We start from the raw sequence: 4,438 nt of genomic DNA, 5'->3' as shown, positions 1-4,438 counted from the left end.
CTTTCTCTCAGTCTCCAGCATTCTAACGCAATCAGCATTTTCTAAACAAAATAGTCCACAGCAATCCAAGAAAAAGTCAATTTGATTTATCTTTTAATGTTAGCGATCCTTTTAAAAGATTCCAGGATATTGATCGAGATTCACATCTTCAATAAATAATTAGTTCTTCCTTGAGTTGTACCGTATGTATATGTAAGTTTTGTTGAAATATTTAAATTATGTTTTTCGACTTATTGTAGAAAGACCATCACTGACTGGGCAAAAATATTAACTCTGTCCAACTTCAGTGGTAGCCATGATGTGTAAATGCCGGTGTTGGACTGGGGTGGACAAAGTTAGAAGCCACACAACACCAGTACAAGCTTCCTTTGCTGCTCCAACTATAAATTCTGTGTCCTATGATCCTGCCGTACTAGCTACCTGACGAAGGGGCGGTGCTCCTAAACCTTGTACTTCCAAATAAACCTGTAGGACAATAACATGGTGTTGTGTGATTTTTAACGTCAGTGGCGTAATTTGCAAAAGAAGCGGTGGGGGAAATGTAGAGAGTTACTTAACACAGTGAGTTGCTATGATTTGGAATATGCTGTATGAATGATTTAATTGTAAGCTTCGAAAAAGAATTTGGATATATACTTGAAAAGGAAACAAAAACATTGCAGACCCATACTGACAGGGAGAGTGGTAGTCGGAGTGAAGAAAAGAACTTGAGAAAGGTTTTGAAGAGAGAGACAAAGACAATGAATTAAATGTGTGTGAGGGGTAGCTGTGGCAGGCTGACGGAGAGAAATAGTTCATAAAGGAACGGCCAGAACAAAAGGCAATATGTGCAATCTCAGATGTGAAATGGAATGAAAGGGAATATTGTGAGATAGACATACGAAATTGGTGGGTATCTGCTTCTCTCTCCACAGATGCTTTCTGACCTGGTGACCATTTCCAGCATTTTCTGTTTTACTTAACCTGGGGCTGTTTCCCAAAATATGTTTGCGAGCATCAATACTGCAACTCAAAATTGTGCAGAAACCTGGCATCACTGTCCCCTCATGCTGCTATTTTTGCTGTAAAGAATAGTTATGGGAAGATGATTGGAAGGTAGATTTGAGAATGTGAGGGGACTGATCGAGATGTGGGAATCCGTAGTGAAGGAGAAGTAGGTGAATATGAGAATGAAAGGTGAAAATTATTTAAATACTGAATAAAAGACCTGAAAAGTGAATATAGGGAATTAGGTTGGAAGCTAACAGGCAGGACAAGTAGAGTAGTAATCTCAGGATTGCTACTGGTGTCACGGACTAGGAACAGAGTGCGAGTGCAGCTGAACACATGGGTGTAGAGGACTTCAGAAATGTAGATCATTGGGATACCTTCTGGGGAAGGTGGGACCTGAAGGGACACCAATATCCTGGGCGGGAGGTTTGCTAGAGCTCTTTGGGAGGGTTAAATTAGTTTGGCAGTGGGATGGGAACCGGAGCTGCGACAGAGCATGCAGAGAGTCTGTGAGGAAGGATAGACAGTTGATATGGCAAAGTTGCAGTCAGTGTAATGGGTTGAAGTGTGTCTATTTTAATGCAAAGTTAAAAATCACACAACACCAGGTTATAGTCCAACAGGTTTAATTGGAAGCACACTAGCTTTCGGAGCGACGCTCCTTCATCATAGCTCCAACTACTGATCCATGCTCTAAATTCATCACTCTTATTCCTGACACTTCTTGCATTAGAATAGTCATGATTCGGAGATGCTGGTGTTGGACTGGGGTGTACAAAGTTAAAAATCACACAACACCAGGTTATAGTCCAACAGGTTTAATTGGAAGCACACTAGCTTTTGGAGCGACGCTTCATCATGAAGGAGCGTCGCTCCAAAAGCTAGTGTGCTTCCAATTAAACCTGTTGGACTATAACCTGGTGTTGTGTGATTTTTAACTTTGTACACCCCAGTCCAACACCGGCATCTCCGAATCATGACTATTTTAATGCAAGAAGTGTCAGGAATAAGAGTGATGAATTTAGAGCATGGATCAGTAGTTGGAGCTATGATGTGGCTATTATGGAGTCTTGGATATCACAGGTGCAGGAATGATTGTTGGGTGTTCCGGGGTTTAGATGTTTCAAAAGGAATAGGGAGGGAAGTAGACCAGGTAGGGAAGTGACATTGCTAATTAGGAATAGTATCGCAGCTGCAGAAAGGGAGGTCATCGAGGAAGGTTTGTCTACAGAGTCGGTATGGGTGGAACTCAGAATCAGGAAAGGAGCAGTCACTTTATTGGGAGTTATCTATAGCCCCCCAAATAGCAACAGAGACAAAGAGGAGCAGATTGAGAGGCAGATTTTGGAAAGGTACAGAAGTAACAGGGTTATTGTCATGGGTGACTTCAACTTCCCTAATATTGATTGGAACCTCCTCAGTGCAAATAGTTTGGATGGAACAGATTTTGTCCGGTGTGTTCAGGAAGGATTCTGACTCACTATGCCAATAGGCCGACAAGAGGGGAGGCCACATTGGATTTGGTGCTCGGCAACAAAGTAGGTCAGGTGTCAGATCTCTCGCTGGGAGAGTGTTTTAGATTAGATTACTTACAGTGTGGAAACATGCTCTTCTGCCCAACAAGTCCACACCGCCCTTGAAGAGCAACCCAGCCAGATCCATTCCCCTACATTTACCCCTTCACCTAACACTACAGGCAATTTAGCATGGCCAATTCACCTAACCTGCACATTTTTGGACTGTAGGTGGAAACTGGAGCACCTGGAGGAAACCCACGCAGACACAGGGAGAATGTGCAAACTCCACGCAGATAGTTGCCTGAGGCGGGAATTGAACCCAAGTCTCTCGTGCTGTGAGGTAGCAGTGCTAACCACTGTGCCACCATGCCGCCCACGGTGAGAGTGATCACAACTCCCTGATGTTTACTGTAGTCATGGAGAGGGATATGAACAGAAGGTATGGGAAAGTATTTAATTGGTGGAGGTAGAATTACAATGCTATTAGGCAGGAAATGTGGAACATAAATTGGGAACAGATATTCTCAGGGAAATGCACGGCAGAAATGTGGAGGTTGTTTAGGGAGCACTTGCTGCAAGTGCTGGATAGGTTTGTCCCACTGAGGCAAGGAATGGATGGTAGGGTGAATGAACTGTGGATGACAAGAGATGTGGAACATCTATCAAGAGGAAGAAGGAAGCTTACATAAGATTGAGGAAGTAAGGATCAAACAGGGCTCTAGAAGGTTACAAAGTAGCCAAGAAGGAACTGAAGAATGGAGTTAGGAAAGCTAAAAAGGGGCATGAAAAAGCCTGGCAGATAGGATTAAGGAAAATCACTAGGTTTTCTACACTTATGTGAGGAACTAGAGGATGACCAGAGTCAGCAGGGCTGATCAGGGATAGTGGAGAGAACTTGTGCCTGAAGGAGGTAAGGGAGGTCCTTAATGCTTGCTTCAGTATTCACTAGTGAGAGGGACCTTGTCATTTGTGAGGATAACGTGAAACAGGTTGATATGCTTGAAGAAGTTGATGTTAAGAACGCGGGGAAGTTTTAATCATTCAATTATTGGTGTTCGTACTTCAGCTGCCCATGTCCTAAACTCTGGAATTCCATCCCTGACATTCTCCATCCTCCTTTAAAACTTTCATTAGTAGCACTTCTTCAACTAAACATTTGGCAGTGTGGAGGAACAGAGGGATTATGGGGTCCACATCCATAGATCACTCAAAGTTGCCACCCAAGTGATAGTATTGTAAGAAAGCAGATAGTGTGTTGGCTTTCACTAGCAGGAGGATTGAATTTAAGAGCCATGAGCATATGCTGCAGCACTATAAAGCCTTGGTTAGACCACACTTGGAATATTGTGTTCAATTCTGGTCACCTCATTAGAGGAAGCATGTGGAAACTTTAGAGAGGGTGCAGAGGAGATTTACCAGGATGCTGCCTGGACCGGAGGGCATGTCTTGCAAAGAAAGGTTGAGGGAGCTGGAGCTTTTCTCATTGGAGTGAAGAAGGATGCGAGGTGACTTGAGAGAGGTGGACAGGATGATGAGAGGCATAGATAGAGTGGATAGCTAGAGACTTTTTTTCCAGGGCGGAAACAGCTATCATGACAGGGGCATAATTTTAAGGTGATTGGAAGAATGTTTGGGGAGATGTCAGAGGTAGGTTGTTTACACAGAGAGTGGTGGTTGAGAGTGTGGAATGCATTGCTAACAGTGGTGGTTGAGTGCACTGCATCTCTTCCATTTCCCGCTCCTCCGCCCTTGAGCCCCGCCCCTCCAACCGCCACCACGACAGAACCCCACTGGTCCTCACCTACCACCCCACCAACCGCCATGTACAGCGTATCATCCGCTGTCATTTCCGCCACCTCCAAACTGACCCCACCACCAGGAATATATTTCTCTCCCCTCCCCTATCAGCGTTCCGAAAAGACCACTCCCTC

Source organism: Chiloscyllium plagiosum, chromosome 12 (genome assembly GCF_004010195.1).
Source record: "Chiloscyllium plagiosum isolate BGI_BamShark_2017 chromosome 12, ASM401019v2, whole genome shotgun sequence".
Classification (NCBI taxonomy): domain Eukaryota; kingdom Metazoa; phylum Chordata; class Chondrichthyes; order Orectolobiformes; family Hemiscylliidae; genus Chiloscyllium; species Chiloscyllium plagiosum.
Note: the sequence above shows the minus strand (reverse complement) of the source record.